Source organism: Lepidothrix coronata, unplaced genomic scaffold (assembly GCF_001604755.1).
Source record: "Lepidothrix coronata isolate B3197 unplaced genomic scaffold, Lepidothrix_coronata-1.0 Scaffold35, whole genome shotgun sequence".
NCBI classification, from domain to species: Eukaryota; Metazoa; Chordata; class Aves; order Passeriformes; family Pipridae; genus Lepidothrix; species Lepidothrix coronata.
Window position 1 is genome coordinate 2,052,761 of NW_016690215.1, and position 25,266 is coordinate 2,078,026.

Genomic DNA, 25,266 nt, shown 5'->3' on the forward strand with positions numbered 1-25,266 from the left:
CTCCAAAAGGTGGATGACCTGAGTTACATCTTGATGTCCACATAAACTGATACAATCTGTGAAACTACTGACGAAGTCAAAAGCTACTTTGTATGAAGACAGAAAAAAATGGCCCTGTATTATCTCATTTTTATTTAAATATGATTAATTGTGGTAATTCAACTCTTTTACTTTCCCTTATTAAGGGAAATGAAAGGTTTTTCCCTTTTTCGCTTGGATTTTCATTTTTCAGGAGTGAGCAAGCAGCCCATTCTAATTTGTGAATTGTATAAATACTCAGAGTTATTTAACTAATCAGACCCTCACAGCCAGTATTAAATCAATGATAGATTCCCATTACTGGAATTTTCTGTTTATTAATATGTTTATATGCCACGGTGCAAATAGGACGCTACATGCTCTTTGCTGGTATGTACTGCAGTTCATCTGGTACAAGTACTTTTACAAACACTGCAGTCTTTCCAAATGTTTCACAGACTGAATTTTTATGAGATCATAGAGTAACTGATTATATGAAAGAAGCTTTAATACATCACAGCCTTCAGTGCTGCTATATGAAATATGACACACACTTTATGTACTGTATATGAAACATATGCCTGTTCTACATAAGAATCCAGGGCACAACACTCTCCTGATAAACACCTGTTAGTAGTCTATTTAGAGATTTACTATCATTATTACAGGATCTGAAACCCTTTACCCTCAAGGGTGACTCTGTGACATGCTGCTATCCCCATTTTAGTGAATATGGGGACAGCACAACACAGGCTTGCAAAGGCCCAAGGTCTGGGGTGAAATTTAAGCTAATATGGACAATGGAAACTTTATAAACTATCTTAACCTGCGTCATCTATACTCTGAAATTTCAAGAAATATGCATTGTTAACCTGGATCTCTTACTTTTGTGGGTTATGAGGTGATTTCTTTATCAAGAGTTTTATATTCTTCTAAAATCTCATTATAACATTGCAGTAATCTTGATCTTTGGTACAGGTATTACATGTAAGATAATGCTTACTATTTAAATTTGATGGTCATCATAATGTATTCATTAAGTAAAATTTAGAACTACTGTTTTTTTAAAAAGTTTGGTTTGTATTAGTAACTCTTGAGGTGAATATAAGGATATGGGGTGAATATAAGAGTTGATTAATAATGCTGACAAAAGAATTCATTAGTTTGCATTCATCTGGACAAATCTGATCAGGAAATCAGCAATGCTGCTGTGGTCTACCTTTAGGAGTGAAGAGACAAAAAGCTCAGGTAAACTGAGGGTGGTTGCTCAATTTACCAGAAAGACTGTCTGAAATGGAAGAGGATCAGACTCAGTGACCTAGGAAGCCTTTATTCCTTATTTGAGCTTCCACATTTCCTGTCATCTCATACCTTTCTTTTTTAAACTCCTTAAAGGAGGCCCGTTGCATTTTCCTTTCTAGCTTTTTATTTTTGTCTAAAGAGGGAAAATACCATATTTAGAGGTTGAAGGGGGCTTCACTGGAATGTCTTTTCTTGATTCCCTGCCTTACTCTGAGTCATTTTCTTTGTGTCAGTATTTGTCTATTTCTCATTCATTCTCTCCATTTCACTGAGTAGTGTTTCCTTTTCATTCTCTTCATTACTCATTCTTTCAAGGCATTATGTATCTGGAGGAAATGAAATATAATGCAGCTTCAGTGAAGCACTGTAGATTTGAGGAGAAGTTTGAAAAACCAGGAAACTCACATTCATAAAAAAAATGCAAGACAAGTAATCTTTATTAAAACCAAACCTCTAGAATATTATTTTTTTTAAATCCAGGAGAGAGAAGGATTCCTGGTAAAAATCAGAAGTCAAAGCCTACAACTATTTAATCTTTGAAAGTTCAAAAATAACCTAAGTCGCCCAGAGAATGTGAAATGTTAGGACCTTATCCAATGGTGTAGCTTCTCACCCCCAAGTGTTACGGAGTCAAGCAGAGGTTCCAGAGCAGGAGCTCCTGTGACAAACCAGAAACTCCTGTTCTTGCTGAATGGGTAGGGACAGACAATGGGGGACCTGAACACTTTGAACGAGGCTGTTCCAGGTTCTGCTTCTCATTTACTATTATTCACTACTGAAGTGGTGTAAACTGGGAGAGGAGAGCTTCTTAATGTGGTGCCTGTTTGGAAGAATCTTTTTAGATTATTCTCCACAATCAATGAACAGCAAAACCTTTTCTAGTGTAGACTAAAGGCAAGAGGCCAGCTGCAATAAAAACATAGTCCAGGCCAGGTCTGAAAAGCATCAACTGAATGGCTGTGCATGACTCAAATCTTGGAAACTGCCCTTCTCACATCAGTTACGAGTTGTGCTGATTCTCTGATCACAGCACAGATCTGGCCCAAAATGATGCAGAGTTTCCACACAAAATGTGTTATGATAAGGCCTAATGCAACAAAGTGCTGAACAAAATCCATTGCTCACAACACCTATTCAAGATGAGTGCAAATAGGGCCCTTTATGTATCTGGGAGCAATTCAAAGCAAAATAATAATAAGAAACCTTAGAAGACCTAAGAGGAAGAAATTGAAAGTTACTGTATGAGAATGGAAACAAAGCCCTTCCAATTTGTCAGCATTCAGGTTTCTTTTTAAGATTGGTAACAAAAGTGTTTTTAACAGATAATATTCTAAACAAAAATGAATATTTCAAGTACATTATGCGTTAAAAGTAACTGCATATATGCTTAGAAATCCAACCCAACAGGCCCTGTTCAGGTAAAAGCCCATCCACCAAAAGAGTAGTTCTTGCCTTAACAAAGTATGCTGTACTGACTCTTTCTTTATAACATAAGGCAGGATTCAGATCAAGATAAAGGCAACGAAAAAAAAAAGATAATATTAGCAATGGGCATGCAATTGCCTGATAGTAGATGTTTAAACATCATTTTAGCTGTTGTAAGGCCTTCTGCTTGGGCCTGCTTCTCCAGAAGTTCTCCCATGACTTCTGTGTCATGCCTGCTGGTTCTTTATGGATATGATGCATGTCTTGCTTGGCATGTCTCAGTTGACATGAGGCACCTACCTTTAGGCTGAGTTTAACAACTGATTTTCTTCTATAGCTCAAACATAGACACCTCAATTCAGAGGTCTTAATCTCAGGCTTAATCCAGCTTCCACATTGCTCAGTACATCACTGGAAAAGAGGCATGGTGACATTACCTGTAGAGTTCTAAAAAATCAGTAAATCAAGCAAAGAGAAGTATTATTTAGCAGCAAAGATAATTCATCTGGAACAGTTACACTGACCTGCAAAAAAAGAAATTATGAAACGACAGTAAGACAGAAGAGGTATGAAGCAGAAAGAGCATTTTGTTTACATTTTTCCCTAAACCACATGATTTCCCTAAACCACATGTGAGAGAGAAATAGACTGGTGGAGTAATTCCCTTGCATTCCTGAGCAAAATGCAGTGGATGGAAGCTAGGCAAGAGTCACTATCATTTGCTTGACCCTCTTGGTATCAAGCAGATAGAGGGGACATAAAAGTCTGTGAGGAAAGGAAACAGGTCTCTATTTGGGGTGGCAGGAGAATTCCCTCCTGGCCTCCCTCACCTTCCCTGGACTGATTCAGTCCTCTGATTATTACCCACTTCTGGTTGTCCAGATCAGCAGTGATGAAGTTGAGGAGAGAAGTCCTAGGGCAATTAAAAAGGACTTTCGGGCAATGGGATGACTGCTTGAAGGGACAGGAGCACAGGTAGTGTTTTCCTTAGTCCCTTCAGTAGCAGAGAAGAATGCTGACAGGAACAGGAGAACCCACCTGATCAACTGGTGGCTTAAAGGCTGTGGAATTTTGTCATGTGTGGAATTTTGGCTTTTTCAATCAAGGATTGGTTTACATGGCACTAGGCCCACTGGAGGTAGATGGGGTTCACCTGTCTAAAAGTGGGAGGATTCTAGCCCATGAGTTGGCAGGGCTGATTAAGAGGGCTTTAAACTGGGTTTGAAGGAGAAAGGAGATAAGACCAGTCTTGCTAGAGATGAGCCTGGGGGCAGCATGCCAGTGCTAGGAGTGAAATCAATAGCCCAGCAGAAGTGCATCTCTGCCAATGCACATAGTATAGGAAACAAAGAGGAGGAGCAGGAGACTACTGTGCATTAGGAAAGCTATGATGTAGTTGCTATCATGGAAACGCACTGGGATGGCTCGCATGACTGGAGTGCTGCAATGGATGGCTGTAAGCTCTTCAGAAGGGATAGGCAAGGAAGGAGAGGCAGTGGGGTGTCTCTGTGCATTAGGGGGTCTTTTGACTGTATAGAGCTCAAGGATAATGATTGTAAGGTTGAGTGCCTGTGGGTGAGAATCAGAGGGAAGGCTAACAAGACAGACATCCCAGTGGGAGTCTGTTATAGAACACCCAGCCAGGATGAGGAGGCACATGAAGTATTCTGTAAGCATGAAATTTCATGATCGCTAGCCCTCGTACTTCTGGGAGACTTTAACTTGCTGGATTACTGCTGAAAACTCAGCTCGGCAGAGAAGAGGCAGTCTAGGAGATTCCTGATGTGCGTGGAAGAGAACTTCCTGACAGAGCTGGTAAGTTACCCTGCCAGGGGTAGGGCCCCACTAGACCTGCTGTTTACAAACAGAGAGGGGCTGGTGGGAGGTGTGGTGATCAGAGGCCGTTTTGGGCATAATGACCATGAAATGTTAAGAGTTTTCAATTCTTGGTGAAATAAGGAAAGGAGTCAACAAAACTTTTACCTTGGACTTCCAGAGGGCAGACTTTGACCTACTTAAGACATTAGCTCAGAGAGTCCCTTAGGAAACAGCCATTAAAAACAAAGGGGTACGGGAAGGCTGAACATTCTTTAAGATGGAAAATTTAAAGGTACAGGAGCAGACTGTTCTTATGTGCTTATGATCTGGCAGGGAAGAAGACTGGCCTATCTGAAAAAAGAGTGTTCACTGGAATGCAAGGAAAAAAAAGAGAGTTTATGACCTTTGGAAGAAGGGCAGGCAACTGAGGAAGAGTACAAAGATATTGTTATGTCATGTAGAGAAAATCAGAAAGGTGAAAGATCAGCTAGAACTTGATCTGGCCACTGCTGTGAAAGATAATAAAACGTGTTTTTATAAATACATCAGCAACAAAAAGAGAGCCAAGGAAAATCTCCCTCCTTTATTGGATGCAGAAAGGAACATCGTAACCAAGGATGAGGAAAAAGCTGAGGTACTTAAGGCCTTCTTTACCTCAGTCTTTAACAGAAAGGCTGCTTATCCTCAGGGCAACCAGCCCCCTGAGCTGGTACACAGGGATGGGGAGCAGAATAGACCACCTGTAATCCAGCAGGATGTAGTTAATGACCTGCTCTGCCACTTAGACACTCACTAATGTTCCCCAGGGCTTTGTACTGGGACCAGTTCTGCTTAATATCTTTATTGATGACCTGGATGAGGTGATCTAGGACACATTCAGCAAGTTCACAGATGACACCAAGTTGGGCAGGAATTTTGATCTACTGGAGGGAAGGGAGGCTCTTCAGAGGGATCTGAATGGTCTGGATTGATGGGCTGAGATCAACTGCATGAAGTTCAATAACGCAAAGTGCAGGGTTCTGCACTTCGGTCACAATGACACCATGCAGAACTACAGGCTTGGGGAAGAGTGGCTGGAAAGCTGCCTGGCAGAAAAGGACCTGAGGGTGCTGGTTGACAACTACTGAACATGAGCCAGCAATGTGCTCAGGTGGCCAAGAAGGCCAATGGCATCCTGGCCTGTATAAGAAACAGTGTTGCCAGCAGGACCAGGGAAGTGATTCTGCCCCTGTACTCAGCACTGGTGAGGCTGAACCTTGAATCCTGTGTTCAGTTCTGGGCTCCTCACTACAAAAAAGACATTGAGGTTCTGGAGCGTGTCCAGAGAAGGGCAGTGAAGCTGGGGAAGGGTCTAGAGAGTAAGTCATATGAGGAGCAGCTGAGGGAGCTGGGGTTGTTTAGCCTGGAGAAAAGGAGGCTCAGTGGAGATCTTATTACTCTCTACAACTCCCTGAAAGGAGGTTGTAGCAAGATGAGGGTTGGGCTCTTCTCCCAGGCAACCAGCAACAGGACAAGAGGAAACAGTCTCAAGCTGTGCCAGGGGACATTCAGTTTGGACATCAGGAAGAATTTTTTCAGTGAAAGGGTGGAACAGACTGCTCAGGAGGGTGGTGAAGCCACCATCCCTAGAAGCGTTCAAGGAATGATTGGACATGGCACTTAGTGCTGTGGTCTACTTTAAAAGGTGGTGTCCGGTCAAAGGTTGGACTCAATGATCTTGGAAGCCATTTCCAACCTTAATGATTCTATGATTCTATTCTATGGTTATATGATTTTACAAGGAAAAACCTCTCTGAAACTATGAAATAGGTGAACTAAAGTCCAGGAGGATTTCTGTCATATTTTTTAGTGTTTGGTGTATCATATCTGCCATTTGGTTATGTAGACAACTCTGAAGACCAAGTGGCACTCACGATAAAGCACAAAGTCCCTAGTTATTCATAAAAGGTCGTAGAAACCAAGGTAGGTTGATTGAAGGAAAGTAACAGAGATGTTCATGTAAAAAAGCATGCAGGACAGATGCATGAATATTATTAGAAAAATTCACGATGTGTCCCCATGGTGAAATGAGCAGCAGGTGCAGGGTTGCTGCAAGGGAAATTAAACAGGCAGTTTGAAAGGGCAAATAGATAGCATAGCCCTGGGACACATTCATTATAGCAGAGGAGATGTGTACGTTCCCTTAGCACATGCAATTACACTCTGCTGATTTGAAAACAACTGATTTTATTGTGAAAAATAAAGTCATGAGTGACCAAAACGCCAAGAGAGCTCTTGAAAATTTCTGACAGAAACAAGTTTTCTATGAAATGGAAGCACCAGACAAGTTTGGAGCTGTTAACAGCAGGCTTCAGGGAAGGCATTATTCTCAGCTTATAGGACAAGAGCAGTGGAGAGTGCTGATCAGACAAAATGCCCAAAACCCAGAGGAAAGGGTTTTTTTCTTTATAGAAGACAGTAATTGGAAAGGAATAAGAATATTTGAACAACACTGGTACCTCTACAGAATGAATACTTCAGGTTAGTTTTTTTTTAATGTCTCCAACACATTAATCTTATAAGGTGGCAAATGAAATCCTGTTCTAGTGAAGGCCAAATACTGCTCCCCGAGAGATAAATTGAGAACAAATTCACTGATCTCAATGGAGCTAGTGTGGATTATACTGTCGTGTCATGAAATGAAAGTACAGTTTGGCTCTTTCTCAGCTAAGCAAGGGAATTGTCAACTTTATAAATGAAACCAGCCACATAGCAACAGCCTGGTTTCCCTCACCCAACACACACTCTGCTTTTAATTTCCATTTGTATTAAGGAAGCTTTATTTGGGTCATTAAGCATTTTTGTATCAGAACATCTGTCTTTGACTACAGAAACCAGTGATATGGCTTCCAAAAGTAGCAGGCATGTCAGCAGTGAAAGAAGAAACAGGAAGATCGAGAACAGCTTTAAAACATTTTAAAATGTGTTAGTTATAACTAATTATTTTAATCCATATATTAATCAGCTGAAAATACAAGATGAATTGCAAGATTTTATAAATACATCAAAGCCTTTTGGTTACATCAAAAGACATTCACATTCTTTATCTATTATGCTTGGGGCTTAAGGTTTCCTATTCAAACCAGTTGTCATGTTTTCCTTTGAAGAGCAGATGCTCTAAAAGAGCATTGATACTTCAAAGGAACGTACCTTGTATATGGAGTAGGACTTAGTAAAAATTTTGTCTTATATTTCCCTTTCCATATTTGCAGAAGAGAAACATGAAACTTGTTAATACTTATTGTCAAAAACTCAATCACCATTATGCTAAAAAGAAAATTCCTCATATTTTTGTCCCCTTCAGTCCATCCTATACTTGTTTGAGAAATAGGAAAGGCCTGGATTCATGCTTAGTTGGACAGAGGAGTGAAATCATTACCATTGCACTAGTTTATGTTTCTAAGCCTCACACTATATGTAGGGAACTTTATTACTGTGCAGTAATATTGCACTTTTAATTCTGGAATGACTGGTACAGTGAAGAAGGTCTGAATCACTCACCTGAGGCTGAAATCAAATCAGTGTTTTTAAGAAATTTCCCATAAGATTTGAGTGAACTTTGAGTTGTTCCCTCAAATGCTTACTAAGTCTAGCAGAACAGAGAATTACATCTTAGAAGTGTCAAAAGGTAAGGGTAAATGTGATGCTTTTCCTCATCAGAGAATACTAAAATGGCCATAGATTTTGGAAAGGAACATAACTAATGAGTGGGAGGCAATAAAAAGTTAGAGAAAGTTATATGACTGCAAGTGCGGAGCAAACCAAATCAAAACTTGCCAAAAGGGCAATCCTGCTAAAGAAAGGTTGCTACAAAGATGATGGACCCAAATCCTCTCAATTTAGGCTAAAACAGAGGGCAGTACCCACAGAGTGAGAGTTCGATTTGCATGTTAGGAAACTTTGCAAGTTAGGACATACGGAAAATGTAGGAGGGCAGTACACTGCTGAACAGGTGCCCAGAGACATTGTGGGAAATCCGTCTGCAGAGGCTTTCAGGGTGCGGCAATGCCAGGTCTGAGGACTGACAGCAGCTAGGTGACTATTTAAGCTAGGTGGCTCCAGAGGCTTCCTCCAAACGGTGTTTCAACAACTGTTTTGGTAACTGAAGGACGGCATCTGTTTAGAATCACTATGTGTTTTCTTGGAATGAATCTTACTTACATTATGGCAATACTTTGTTCACGTTGAACATGAAAAGGCAGGTCTGGTATACTGGAGTGTGTTTGTTATCAACACAAACCTGTCACATTATTGGCAGTTTGTTCAAATTCGTGTAGTAGAAAGATTCCGGTCAGCTTCTCCCGGCATCCTTGACATCTATAGAGAGGTTTCAAAAGGATTTTTGGTTCCAAGAATTGCTCCTTAAGCACAGATGGGAGCTGGCCTTCCAAGTGTTAATAGTTCCCCTAGCCACCCGTAACAGTGAATACCTTACTTATTGTATTCATTATTCCAGAGAAATTGCTAATCTTAAGAGGAGATGGTCATTAAAAGGAACTATAACTGTTTCATATTTGTATATAAGATTTCATTGCTGCCACTCCTTGTTAGAGTAGGTAACTCCCAGCTTCAACTCTCTGCAATGGAGTTACCTCATTTTCTGCAGTTCTAGCCTAGAGCAGTCTGAATAATATGCAAAACATGTATAGCCTACATTACATCCAATAATTTTTTAAAAAAATGTGGACAAACACAATACCTAGTGTAACCTGAATAATTCACTTAGTTAATATCTTCTCTAAGATGATGCATACATTTCAGAAAAGCATGCTATCTTGATTAAAAATTGCTGCTGCTGTAGAAACTCACATTATTCTAAAAATCTGTCTCAGATTTCACCTATTCTGGCTATTGCAATTTTGTATTGTACTTATAATTTGATTTTATTTCCTTTCAGCTCCCCTTCACTGTATTTTGTTATATCAAAAGTTGTCTCTATGTAAATAATGTAAATTCTGCTTAGGTTGTTTTTCAAAGAGTTTATAAAAGCACATGTTAACAATGTTGCATCTTATGTGCTTGAAGTTATACAAATGTTTTAAAAACTGAATAGGAAAACTGATTCAGCTTTCTCTTCCCGCTATTATTGCAATTAAATGAGATCAAACAAACTCAAATGAGAAAAGAAATCCATGACAAAAAGTACAGTACAATGTATGAAAATCCATTCTCATGAGTTTAAAATGACAGTAATATCGGCTGGCTCATTGTTAATTTATATCAAAGGCAATGTTTAGTCATCTAGTGCAATTCAGTCAGTTGGAGATCAGAGTTTTGTCTGAACTATTTAACTCTTCTACAAGTTTAGAAAGGGAGGATCCCAGAGGTGCTTCTCTTCTGAGTGATGAGCAGAGGTTTAACCCTCTGACTCATATCAAGTTTAATGCAGACTGTGTTCCCAGGTCCCCACCTCTGCCTCCCCAACTCCCACTTGTCAATGATAGCATGTGTAAATAGTAAGAAAGCAAAGGAGCAGATAACTTGTTTTGTTTATGTTCCCATTAATGTCTGAAAAGAGCTATGGTTGGTCTATGAATGCATTAACAAAGGAAATCCCATGGTGGAGAAAAATGTTATTTAGGTTAAAGAACTGATATAACCTGGCTGTAAGGAAGCTTATGCTGATAATTAGAAGACTTCTAGACATTATTACAGTGAAGATCTGCAATAACTTTCTACTTGGAGGCATTAAGGCAAAAAAAAAAAATCCAATTAGCTGAAAAATAGAGCTTGATCAATTATAGACCTGTGGGGTTATGTGATGTGACTGCCAGCAATGACACGGGACTCAGCTTGTTGAAGCCTCTCTATTCCTTTGATTCTTACTGGAATATTTCAGCTCCTCTTAGTTGTTCTCCTGCCTGTCCAGAATTATTCATTTGGGACACCAGCTGTACTCATGGTATTGGAAAGACACAGGACTGACAATTTCATGAGACATTTCAGTTCATTACATCTGGTTCATCTCTGATCCAAGACCTCCAAAGCAGTAACGGCGTGATCCTTTCTTTCACAGCAAAGTGTGCACTTCTCCAACACTGGTGTGAAGCTCCAGAAGTGTGTCCACTACGTTGGTGTAAATCTGTAGATACATTTCTACTCTGCCTCTTCCTCTTCTATGATGATCCTTGTGGGTCCCTTCCGCCTCAGAATGTTCTGTGATTCTGTGATTCTGAGATAATGACACTGCTCAAGACTTGCACAGATTTCTTTCAGTGATGATTTTTTGCACACTTTCCTGAGGAAAAGGGAAGTTTCCTCTCCCTTATTCCACTGCCATGGGTATATGTACCCCATTTTGGCATGCTCAGAGTATGACATCTCATCACCTGCACCTCTCACCTTAGACAGTAGGGCTCTGTCTGCACCCTTAATGGCTCAGGTTTCCTCTTGCAATGAAGAGCATCTCTGAACCTCAAGGATTCCAAGGGAACGTGTAACCACATTTTTTCATTATATGATATGTCCTCCACGGGGCTTTTCAAGCATTTTAAAGGTAATACCAAAGACAGCTCTCCAGCTGATTCTGTGCTTCCAGCTGGAGGCAAAGTACGCATGTCACTGACATTATGTAGGTACTTTGTACCCCAGACAAGATAAAGTTTTCCCATCTGACAAAACTTTCGGCAAAGGACAGAGACACAAAATATCCTGTGCCTTTTTAAGTTCACACATGTGAAAAAGACAACCTGTGGCATATTTATAGTTTATATTTACTCTCTCTCTCCTACCTTATTATGTGGAGTTATACCCATTAATCATCATGAAAATAAGCCCATGCTATTAAAGAATGGCTGAAAAGAGGTTTTATCCTTCGTTCTTAATTTGAAGACTCTTTGCATCTCATAATTTTGAAATAAGACAGAACACGAGTTTTGTCTCATTATATCTTAATGTCCTTTAGATTTGGATCGATACAATTACACTGGAAAGTGCTCTGGGCATGGTATCATTCTGCTTTAAACAGGATCAGATAACTAGGTAGAAAAAATTACCTGCATACTGTAAAGCTTTGTCTGTCGTCACTTATCATATTTTACCCCATGAAATAATGAGGCAGATTCACCACAAGGGTAGAACAGATGCATAAAATAAAACAGCAATTTCTCTTTATATATTTGTGCCTTCTTTTACTGTACACTGCTTGTTTTTTTCTGTTAGCCAACTCTAATTTCCTTCTCCCAGCTTGCAGAATCCATTCATTTTAAGGGGACGTGAGCCACCCTAGAGCCATGAAGTTGAAGAGGTTACAGGATTTAATCAGCTTGTTTACATTATTCATCCTTTTAATTTTTAGCAGCCTACATTTTCTCCGTCATTCTCCCAGGGCATTATGGCAGCAGCAAAGCTTTTCCAGACGAAGCTGCCAGGCCTGAGCTTTTGAAAGTTCTCCTTTCACAGCTCAGGATGAATGCCACTGTGGTCATACTGGTGGAGACTCCAGATTAAAACAGGAACTATTTCAAGCTGTAAAGTTTGCAATGGAAAAGTGGTTGAACTTGCTGTGGAATTAGGATATCTCCTTGTTTTTTGGTTGGTCTCCATGGGGTATATCCCAGGTGCTTCCCTCCTGGTACTTAGACCTCCACTTTTATGGAGGCCCCTGCCTCCCATGAAGGTACTCCACAGAGTCCACATGCCTTTCTTATCTGTCCTGCCGCAGCTCTCCTGGACAAACCATGGCTATTGTTGCCACGCAAGATTTACCCCGGAGTCAAGGGGCCCAGGGGATATTGTTATTCTTTATCCTCTGCTTGTAATATAGCATGCCATGGCAGAGAAGTTTTTGGAAGGACAGGCACTGGAGAGAACACACAAGTGTGACATGTAGGGAGCTCATGGGAAAGGATAAAGAGCCACCTTTTGGCTCCAGAAAGTATAACAAGAAACTAAGCAAAATAAAACAAGAAAGTGTTGGAGGAAGTCAGAAGAATTATTTTCCAGAAGAAGAATTCCATTCTCTGATGCAGAGATTTGGGACTCTGCAGTCCATAGCCCGCGACTGGACTAACGTCAAAACCATGGCTGTTTGTGGAGTAACGACCATCTGAGGAGCAGCCTTCTAGTGCTTCAAGCCATAAAAGCTGCAGATGTCAGGAGTATCTTAAAGGGAAATAGCTTTAGGAATGAAGTGTTTGGAGAAATCTTGTTGAGACATACCACGCTGAAGATAAATCAACGCAATCATTCCTGGAAAGTCTGGCTGACAAATTTCCCTATCGCATAGTTTGCAGGGATAGCATAAAATGTTTCCTGCCTTACACATGCAAACATTCTGGGTAATTTCGGTAAGACCCAGACTAAATCTTGGAATAAGGAAAATAGGATTCAGCCAAGAGTTTCCTAGTGCTTATGAAAATTCCCCAAGAGTCAGAAGGAAAATTATAGCTACGATAAGGTAGCCTAGAATGTAAGAGGTAATGCTTGATATGGACTTTTCAGGGGAATTTCAAAATTGATAGAAGAGGTATTATTCTGATTAGATTCACTAGCTGCAGAGTGCGATTTCTAAAACACTGTAGTGATTTTGGTTGGATAGGTTCTCCCCCATACTGTGAAAACATCTTTCTAGAAGACAAAAATGACACATAAATGAATATGGCATATATTAATTGAAAAATTATGTGTCTCAGTCTCCCATACATTAATGTGATGCTGCTAGACTCTTATTTACAATCTGTTTAAGGTCTTCAGCAGAGGTGATTCTGTTGCTTATCACAGACAATAAATACATATACTGACTGAGAAGGAGGTTAGGTTTGGCTGCAAAACTACTGAACTCACAACAGCATGGTTCTTCGGCAAAATTTCTATCCTTCCAACCAGTGGTGAATGAAAACAATGCTTAAGCAGACAGGCCAGCCACTATTTATCCCATTTAGGGAATATGACTACCCACGCATAATGGAAGTATGTTTTTACTGCTGAAAGTGTAATTCTTTCAGGATAAAGACAGTTCTGTTCACAAAGAGTTATCTGTTCTGTAGCAACCTGGTGCCTCTAAAATGCAAGTTGCCAGCAGTTCCTGGCAGTGAGCTGGATGTGGATGAGCACTGAGGGGAATGCCAGGAGGAGCTGGGCTCTGAAGAGACACTATGGAGAGAGCATCTGGTGGTGGGGAACCATAGTCCCAGCAACTAAAATCTACACGCAGGGAGACACTCCCCAGGAGTTGTCTGTTGCACTGTTGAATCAACTGCAGACACAGAAAATGTCTCAGGACCCCTTGGGATTGCTTGTTGGCTATCTCTTCATTCGTGGCTGGGCTTCTAAGCAAAGACAAAATATTATATGGCTGTGGGTATCAAGTCCTTGCTTGAATCAGTTTTATTTTCTTAGTTACACGTAAAGTTGCATTATGCTAATTGCTCACTTTAAGTCACACGGTAAGAATTAAAATAGGAAAGAAAAGATGTGGCATTTAGGATACAATTTCCAGAGGTAATTATTTTGGTCCAGTCAAAACATTACCTTTCTTCCTAAGAAACAAGGATGGAAAAAAGACACCAGTTTTCCCCATGGCATCTCTCTGTGCTTCTGCTGCTACAATTAAGTTAATATGTCACATTTGCTGTACCTCCTAATGAGAGAAGATAATCAGGATCCTAAACAAATTCAAACAAGAGCAAGATATCTGAGATGTTTAGTTCCATAACCCATAAGCAAAGTTTTTATTATGGCTGAGGTATGTGACTGGTACTTATATCCTAGACATTTTCCTTGTATATACAAGCAGTTCCCATAGTTTAATCTTCTTGTTTTCCCATTGCAAAATCTGTAATAATTTTCATTTTTTTCATAGGATTCCTAACCTAGTAACCAGTGATTACCGTGAACCCTACTGGCATGTGTCTATACATCTAAACAGAGAGTCGAAAGAGAAATCATTCAATGAAATGAAAAAGGATCTGAAGTTGCCTTAAATGTTTTTAATAAGTGATAAGATTTTGAATATTTAGACTTTTAAACTAACAACTTTGACTTTTTGGGGAAAAAAAAAAGAATCAGTCCACCCAAATAGTTTAAACCTAAGTGGAAAAAGAAAGTTTTGGCTCACAACTTCTAAAAGGATCATTCAGCCTACTCCAGTCTTCAGGAATCACTAAAATTGTGATGCCAAATTTTTGTTTCTAGACCAAATTTTTATATATAACATGACAAAAATGTGTCTAGAGGAGCTAAACTGCCTGAGATTAAAATGTTTTCCCTGATTTACAATGTTTGGTTAAAAATGTATTTAGGTCAATGACAAGCAAAGCAGGGTGTAATTTAATTTGAAAAGAAGTTATTCTAACGCTGAAAAACTCACTGACAAATTTCAGATTCATGAAAGATAAAGGGAAATGCTGACAAACCATAACTATCACAATGCCAGAGAATAAAATGGTCTTAAATAATGTGCATATTTTGTGAGGTATTCTTTTTATAATTGACAATAGAAATATGTATACTTTGCAAATTCTGATAATGGCAATCACTGCAAAATCAGCAAGTGTTTATATATAACTTCATCTGCATAAAGCAACTGCAGCAGGCTTCATCCGATCTAAAATTAATGAATTTACAGATGAAGCCTACAGATTCAAACACTTGTGTTTAGGTGCCTGCCTTACTCTCTGGATCTGAGTAAGGTGTTGCAGTGAGTTGAACTCAGGTCTAGAATTATTTTTCATCAGCTGAATAGCTCTTAATATCCAGAGAGGGGCAAAGTTCAATTGCCTCTACAGGCCTTTTGGGATGGTAAATGTTTTCTTTATTTAGACATTTTCAATTATTCTACACAGCTGCAGCTACTGGTCCAGAAAGTCATGAGTTGGATCTGCCAGCCCCCAGTGGTGACAGCCTTGGATGCCATGGAGAATCTCGTTTGGCACTAGAAACTTAAGTCTAGGAAACTGAGTGTCACCTTTTGTTTATTGTGGCTACAAGAGGCTAAATTCCATTGTCTAAATAAGGGTGGCCTAAAAATAGGCTATTTAAGAGACTCAAAACATCAGGAGAATCTACTCAGGTACAACAAATATGGGTCAGGCCTTAGGGAAGACTCAGGCTATGAGGGCCAGGCAGACAGCAGACAGGCAAAATATCTTACCTGGGGCATCTTAAAAGGCACTGGATGCTAAGTTGGAGCAACTGAATGAAGCTGTCAATTTTCATTAGCTGTAACAGGAACACAAGTCTGAATCTGGAATTGAATTTCTGTCTGTGTCCTGTGTTAAAGCTGATTATCCTAACTCCCTCCATAGCCAGCAGAGAAAGATGCTTCCAGAGTCACTCACCTTAAATGTTTATTTCAATGTGGAATGAATTCTTCTACAGAAAATCCTCAGTCACTCTGTGTTGACTGGGGGGAAAGGAACCTATATGAAAAGCTTGCAGGAAAACAACAAAGGGGAGATGAGAAAAAATGCCATCTGCATTGTGTATTATTTTCTCAGCACATCAGCCTCTTCCCTTTTGTTGGTTCAGATAAGATCTACTGAGTTCAATGGAAAAATCTCAAAGTTTTAATGAGAACAAATGTAAGTCCAAAGAGGTTTCAACTCAGTGAACTCAAAAGGATCTCTGTGTAATAATACACCAGGCTGTTCTGCTTTTATAGCCTACCTGTTATAAGTTAAATACTTGGTGGTCTTGTATTTGCAATACACTGAATTCTGGGCAATTGTTTCAGAACCACATTTCAGTGCTGGATCCTTTTGTCTTTTGTATTCTTATACAGGCTACCTAGAGATTAAATTGGCCATTTGTGTTCCTCTGCAGTCTGTTACTGTCATTTTCAGAGAATGCAGGCACATGTAAACTCTCCTACCTGAGAAGGTCTCAGTACAGAACCTGCTCAGGGGTTCAGAGGCAGAATCCTACCTCTGGTTATTGCTGTTGCCAAGCTATAGTAATCTATTTTTTAAAAAAGGATGGTTCTACCCTTAAAAGAAATTTCATGACAGGAACTGTTTTTCCACCTTTTGAAAACTGGGGGCTGGGATGGGAGTGGTGCTGCTATTTGGTTTTTTTGGCTCTTTTAAATACAGAAACCCAGGTAATTTTATGACTGCTTCTGGACCATACTTTGATTACATCTCCCTAAGAAGTAAGAATGGTAGCAGAAAATTGAAAGGGTTGTCTTTGTTTCATGGTTATTTACACAGAAAAAAAAACCAAAGAAAAAAGCTACTTGCTGCAGAAAATAGTCTCCACCTCTCTCCCTAAGACATAGATTTTTAAAAAATTTGTTTCATCTGTCTGGTACTTGAGTAGCTGGACAGCTTAGACCAGTAGTGTGTCTTTACTAACCTAAAATATACAGTTGCTAGGTGCCCAAACACTAATAAAAGAGAGTAGCAAGTACTGGTATGCTAAACTAATTTAAATTGCTCTGCTCACTAATTTTCCTCTGTACTCCAGATTAGAATGCTATGGACTTTACCATAAAAATACTGAATGTTATCTGTAGTTTAGTACTAGTCCAGATTTATCCCAACTCACTTGTGAAGTATTCTGCTCTCAGGAAGGCTACACACTGTTGGACGAAATGTGTTCACAAAACACAGTTCTTCAAGTGATTTCTAACCACACGTTTGGTATCAGATTCATACATTTTTAATGCTGTTTATCAGAAAGAGGTATGACAGTTCATAGGGTAAGGGTTTTTAGTGGTTTTTAATAAGTGCAGTGATACAATATACTATGAAATTGAAATACAGTTTCATGCCAAGGGCATAATCAATATGAGAATAAGTTTAGGATTTGATAAAATATGAGTTTGAGGGAATAAAATACACAGGGAGTTAGCAGTAGCATCTGGATGAAAATAGGCATCTTAGCTTTAACTCTTAGGAAAAGGAGAATACTTAATTTTGATTCAGAGCTGACTCATGTTTCAGATAAAACTTCAGGCTGTGAATCTCTTTCAGACCCATTTGAATATGACAAAGGACTGCACTGGGGTAAGACAACAGCTGAAAATAAAAACATCATTATTATTTACTTTCCCCCGGTGATCACCCAGTATCGAGAGAAAGTGCCCTTGTAGGCTGTACCACGTACCAGGAGGGCAGGGCAAGCCCTTCGTGTGACCTTTCTCTGGGGGAGGATTCATGGGAGCAGAACATCTGACCCTGGGGAGAAGCTGCTGAGATGCCTTTCAGTTCAGTTACAGTATTTCCTCTCAGCAGCACATTTCACAGCTGAGCAGAGACCCCATAACATTTAACGAGCATCTAACACCCGATGTAGGCAAAACCAGCAGCTGTGATCTTGTGCTCAGTCATATCCCTTCCTCTCTATGAGTTGTTCCTCAGTTCTGAAATCTTGCAGTTTGACATTCTGATGTGAAAAAAGAAACTGAACTAAATTGTGTGATGCTGGGAGGAATAGCTGCAGTATGCCTGTTTGTCAGACTGCTGTGTCCTATTTCAGATTTTCCCTCAGAAGAGGTGATTTCATTCCTCTTATAAAAATAGCCTCTAGATTGTTTTTACACTCATGCTTTTGAAAACTTTGCCATTATGTAATTCTTTACGTTTTGGAAAATATTGTAAGTGTAAGTGTGTTAGAGCCCCAAATGCTACATTTTTGTCCCTGAAGGTTGGATTTCCAACACCTGAAATAGTAAAGCCCCACCTCCATACCCCATGCGTTTCACTTTTATCCCTCTGCTTCTTACTTGCCCATGCATATAAATGAAGACCTAGGTAAACCTTTTCAGAATGCTAATATTAGTGAACTCCCCAGTTCCCACAGCAGCACTAGCAGGACGCAAGGCTATGAGGAGAAAAGGAGGAAATTAGCCTGTCACTCTGGGAAAGCATTGCCAACTGATACAAGGAGCCATCTAATCACAGTAGTCTTTCTAAACAGTTTATATGAAAATAAAAACTAAAATAAAAAACCAACAGAGGGAAGGAAGGAAGAAAAGAATTTCTTGTAAATTGACAGGAATGGTTGTATTGGGTTTCTGCTGATAAAATCTGTCCACAGCAAAGAGTTAGAAGGAAAAAAGGAGGCTTTATGCCTTATTAAAGGGAAAGAAAACAAGATATAATGATGAAGCTCAACATGTAAGCAAGCTTCTTCAAACTTATCTGAATATTTGGGGATTTATATTTTATGTTTCTGTATAAGCAACACATCTACCAGCTTCTTTTTTTCAGTTATTTTGATGGGGGTTTTTTTCTGTACATGGCTCAGCTATTTATGCGTGTCTGAAATGGAGATTATTATCTCAACAGTCAGAGCTAATAGGAATTCACTAGGCTGCTTTAAATGTGAATTAAAAATTACTGAAAGCAGACCGGATTCTGGGTAACTATACCAGTAGTGTGTTAGCAAGAGCAAGTTACTTTAACGTAGACCATACAAATAACATTCATGTATAAAAATTCAAATGTTCAGTCTTTACTGCATTAGCAATATGCACAATGAAATGCCTCTGAGAAATCCCTGAAATAAAGAATAATATATTTAGTACCAATAGACTGTACAGAACAGAGATAAACTTCTAAATGAGCTTTTGGACGTGAGGTTAATATTCAGTGGGGAGATGGTAGAAACATGAAGTTTGAAAAAATTAAAATGTAAAATTCCTTACGTCATTCTGAAACCATGTGGTTCAGAGATACATTAAATTATCAATATTGGTCCACTGACACACTAGGTCAATGAGGTAGGGAAATGATTTGATAAGCTGGATAACAGAAAATCTAAGAGCTTAATTATTGAGGTTACTATTTCCTAAAGCAGCAAGAGTGCTGAAGAAAGTATAAGGAGAAGACTTAAAGCATTCACTAAGGGACATAATGATCTGGAGTATGTATATTATATATTCTGCCCTCAGGAACATACAGGACCTGTGGTTCCACAGTATGAAGTCTCTGGCAGCAATATTGGCTGCAGATATTCCCATTACTATATTTTCCTAAGTTCATCTGATCAATCTCTTGAATGAATAGACTGAAATCCATTGGGGAACCAGTCTGTTTAATACAGTTCATGAAAAGTTTTTAGGGTTTGGTTCTTTGTTTTGGTGGAGTTTGTTTTCTTTTGGGTTTGTTTCAAGCTCAGAACAGCTGCACAAAGACTGGAACATGAACCACTACTACCAATTCACACTTTGTATTATGAAATCTATTAACCTGTATCTAAGAGCTTAATATGATAAAGCTGGTGAGTTGCTGCTGAGAACAAACACATTGAATGAAATAAATGCATTAGAATGGAGAAAAGACAACTACTCCAAAGCATTCTAAAGGCTTGAATGCCATTTTTGTGTCTTATCCTCAGTCAACCACCTCATGTCCTTTAATATGCAATTTCAGTCAGTACTTGTTCATCTTTTACTAATAATATTTCTGAATTTAACCAGCCAAATTGCTTTTAAAAGGTAAATTTTACATTCTTTATAACTCCAAGGATTGGTGTGGGAACTTCAAATGCTAATTTTATGATTTCAAGAAAATTTCCATCATAGAGGAATCTTTCTTGCATACTAGATGTATTTCAGTCAGCAGAAATGTTTTCTCTAGGCAGCTACTCTGCAGAACAAAACCGACTCCCTGTATCTCAGAGTTTATTGCTGTCCAGTCATTTTTGGGGTTCTGAACATGACAAAAATGGATAGAAATGCTCCTTTGGAGAACAAATTTTCTCGTGTTTAGCCAGTTAAATGTTTAGCCAGTCATTCAACAAGAGAAAATTTTAATGTAAATAATTGCAGGAATTAAAAAGTAATTATTATGTTTAAAGACAGATGCACAGAGATAGGTAAAAACCATGTCTGTTGACTCCAGATTTTGGTAAGCTCTGTAAGGGTTTCCTACTGCTATTTCAACAAAAAAGCTGTTGGCTGTCAGTGGGGATGCTTATCTTCTAAATAGGATAATGCACAGGGGCAAAATACTTCTTATACATTTTGTTCCATACAGAGCGATCCATTACTAAGGAACTCTTCCCAGCTGGTGCTTCTTATGATTCACAAACTTCATCCATGTGATAAAAACCACATCTTGCAACAGCTGGCTGACCATCAGAGTCTAACTTCTCTTCTGCACTGAGGTACTTTTAGTATTTTCTGGGTAAAAGCCAAGCAGAGGTCTTGCCTGTAAGCACAGATATTTACTGAAGATAAATAAAATGTCCTGCTAATGACCTAGTACTTCTGAGTGCTATTCTCAGTTTTCAGAGAACTACTGGATTTCTGGCCATAAGTTGAATAACAACTCGTCTGTATTATTTTACAATAAATAAATGGAAGTTTATATTCTTTCCAAGGCTCTTTATGTTTATCATACCTACATATTATGTTACCCTAAGTGTCTTTATTGACTGTCATCTTTCCAAGACCCATTATCTTGTAATTCTATTAACGTCGCAAACAGCTTTTTGCAAGGAGTTTCAAATATGAGTTTAGAGGTACACTGAAGTCTATAGACAAGTGCCTAATTTTGATGAATTAGTTGTTAGTTATTGCAACAAGTAACTCAGACAAGTGGAAGAGAGAATCTGCAAATGCAGAAATTACGATAAATAGGTGGTATAGCGAACAAAAGGTACTAATTCAAACCCTCTGAAACAAAATGTGATACAGATGCTAAATAAAGCAGAGCCAAGGTATAGTAAGGAACAGATGGAATTCCTGCATCACAGAACAAATCAACAAAACATTTGGAAATTATCAGGAAAAAGCAAACAAACAAAGACATTACCTTAAATCACAAGCTATTATTTAAAAGAAGCTGGAAAACAAAAGTATTGTGAACAAAAATTAGTGTAACTGAAAAAAGAAAGGACGGGATATAATGTCCTTAAGGAGTGGCTGAACAATGTCAAGATGACATTGCATCTCCAAGGCATTATGTGCACATGGCAAAAGACTGGTGTTTGCAAGGGTTAATTAAACATCTTCAAACACATTTAAAACATGTACAGTGTCCAAGACAGTGCAGAATTCAAAATACGTTGATCTGTTCCAGTTGGATACATGGGCATCATAAACATCAGTACACAACAAACTACACCTATTTAGATGTGAGTGTGTCTAATCCTTATGCAGTGCAGGAACCACACACTCACTCCTGTCCAGGTGCTTTGCAGGGGCACGGTGGGTGCTGTGTCTGCTGAGGAATGCTCTCACCAGTCCTGCTTCCAGGCTCTGCTGCTCAGTGGGCTGTGCCCTCTATGGTGCTGCTTGAATGGACATGCAGTCAAAATAAGCTTCACAAAGACCTGTTGTGTAAATAAATCCCTATTTTCATTTTACTGGAGGAGAATACTCTGCTTTCCTACTGACAAATCAGAACATCTCTTCGCTCAGTACATGTTTCTGTAGAAAGCTCCTCTGAAATCTCTTGCTTGACCAATCCACTCAGAAGAGATTCTGAGTCCTCACTCTACATTTCAGATTATGGTCTGAAAGCCAAGAATCTCATATATGCTACACCTTACACAACTTTCATATGCTTTAGGTCTTCACTGATATTGACCCTACATCATCTGTTGTCCTGATACAAGGATTTTTTGAATGGTCCAGAAATGTACACAAAATGTGCACTTCTTTTTTCCTTTTTCTTCCCCCCCCTTCGGTTGCATGTTATATTATTTTCAAATTCTGTGTGTTTTTAGGATGCCTACACCAAAGATGCTAAAGGAATGTATCCAATTCAAGATACTTTAAATGAGCAAAGAAAGGTAGCTTTGAGCTACAACTATTAAAAAAGAAATGGGAAAATGTAGTTCTCATTTATATAGTCAAGTCAAATAAAATAAATTAGGCCTCAGTTATTCCTTCATTTCTTTAACAAATTTATAGTTCCCTTATGCAAGATTTGTCAGTCTTATGAGAAGGGCCAAACTAGCCCTAAATACCTTGGGTTTAACTTGAATTTAAATGCTCTAATGTGCCTATTTTTATAGAAATAAAATCTCTTCAGGGTTAGCCTATTATTTTTCTAACTTGACTTTTTTTATATATGTAATGTTTTAGGCCATATACTTCAGATTTCTTTTTCTAATTTAGCTCTAGTAAAGTGGCAAGTACTACTCTATAAAACTTTGCTGGAGGAAAAAAAATCTATAGAAAATATTGTCAGAAGCAAAGAAGTGTGAAAAGTTTGAGATATGAATCACAGTCTAGGCCAGACATTGTTCTCTAGTGAAAATTTGTTGTAATGGGAACGGTGAGAATGACATTTTAGATCACATCAATATTCACATGATCAGAATTTGTTTCAGTTTACTTTCTAAGTTTACTGTGATGCTCAAGGTTATACATCTGCCAGTGATGCATTGCCATACAATGGAAGTAGTAAAAATAGAAAGAAGAAAGCTGCTCTGTCTTTGGCAGTTCGCTACAAGGGTCTTGTGCTGGAGTACCCTTCACAACCCTGTAAGACCCATGTTTATTAGCACTAAGCATTGAGGCATGCAGTACAGCCATGGCAAGAGAAATAAGTGCATAAGTGGGTTTACTTCCTCTGTCGATCAGATTGCTGTCCAAAACCACTCGTGTTTGGAGCAGATAGGGTAGCTATATATAGTTAATGTGGAAAGTAAAGGATGTATAACTCGTGTTTGACAGAGACAGTTCTTTCACAGAATGGAATAGTATATTTGAGTCTATACATTTATATGCTTTTACTTATATTCTAGTGTTCTGCTTATCTTCTTAAAAGCTTTATTGGTCATAATGAGAAAGGGGACTGGGATTAGGAAATTCTACAGCTGTACTTTAAGAACTTTCTCAACAAACATCTTCGAAAAACTCTGTTTCGGGGAGAGTTTGGAGATACATTTATTTCCAGATAGTTCCTGTTTGCTCCTGCTCTCATTGGGTATTTCCTACAAGGAATGAACTTAGAAAGGAAGAAATGTATAAATAATTTATAGGAGTTCAGTGAAAGAGAGTTAAATATCCTGACAAAGAAAACTGCCCTAGAAATTATTTGTAAGCATAGTCTAAGCAGGAAAAGTCAAGATAGGATTCGAGATAATGATGTGTCCAGCACTGAGGTACTAGTTATGCCTTCTTCAGTGAAATATGCATAAGAAAAGCAAACAAATGGGAAGAGTTGTTTGTACTTTTTTATTTCAAAATCTGTAGTCATAGATTCATTTGCTGTAACTATTTTTATTATGTCTTGTTATGGTCTTTCTACCTGCCAAACATGCTTAAATTCTTTTAAGATTTCTGTGAGGGAAGAAAAATTTTGTCCAAAAAGTAAGGGAAAAATGCAGCTATATCAGATATTAAAAATGTTTGCAAATGATTTAACTGCATGAGGTATAGGCATTTAAATTCAGAGAAACTTTTCCTGTGCTTACTATATTCAGAGCCAGTGTTGGAAGTTTTTCTTTGTTCTCTTATTTTTCTCCAGATTGCTGCTAATAATGCTTTAAGAAATGCTACAAAAACCCCATTGTCATTACCTGTTCCTTCAACTACCTGTCAACCAAACTTCCTACACAAATCTCCCAAATCTTCCTCCTGCTCCCATAAAAAGTATTGGGCTTGTTAAAACTCATTTTTCTCTGCAGCATTGTTAAAAATATGTCTGATTCTCTTCCTTCAGCTTATAATGACCATGATTCCAATTGCAGTTTGTATTAAGCTGTCTTTTTCAGATGAAGATTCATGGTGCCATTTGCCAACTCTGCAGTGGAGAAACCAAACTTATTTCCGACTAAATAAGACCGTATTATGATAGAATTTTTTCCCCCCAATTTTCTCTTTCGTTCTCATCCATAAAGTATTTTGTTGAATAGGGAATCCTGTCTTAGCTTCTTTTGATTCCCAGTTGTGTAAGTATAAATATAAAAAAAGCAAAACATTTCTTACTGCAATAATGTAGAATACTTATTTTTAACGCTTTTTGTCTTGATTCTAAATGTCAGAATTATTTCCTGTTCACTGAGCGGAGAAAGGCATAAAAACTAAGACTTATCACTGCCTGGTAGCAAGACACTTTTATTGTACTGGTTCATGGGATAATGACTGCTTATAACAAATGCCTAACTGTAATGGGAGATGTCTGCCTCTGAGTAACATGGGAGCTGGGGCACTTCAGTTGCACACCGAGGTTCAAATCAAGCAGAGAACCCTTGTTCTCAGATTTTTAGCAAAATGGATGTATGTGAAGTGGAAAATCCCCAGCACTGCAATTACCCCAAGTTTATTTGAGAAAGGAACGGCAGAGCTGAGCATACAGCGGTGTCCACTGTCTCTGCAAGGAGAAGCTGATCTGCATGACCAAAGCTCCCCAGGGATGTTCCTCACTAACAGCCCACCTTCTGTTTGGTAGCGCTGGTGGGTACCACCCTCTGTCCTCAGGCTAAACAGGCAGAGGGTCACCTCTGTGGAAGCTATGGATGCCAGTGGGCAGGACGGAGCCTGACAGTGTGATGTGGTAGACCCAAGGCACTCAAAACTGGCACAAGCTAAACTTTTGGAGAACAATTCAAGCACTGATTTTTGTCGTGCGTTTCTGACATGATTCCCCAGACACTGTTATGAGACTTGCATAGCTCGAGGTCAGCATTTTGCCTGTGTAAGAATGGTGCTCTTAGAACATATCCAGGCATTATGTTTTCCCTTATTCCTTGTTGAGAAGCTGCTTGGAGAGGAACAACATGGAGTTGAAAGCTGAGCACTTTTTTTAGAGCATGTGCAGA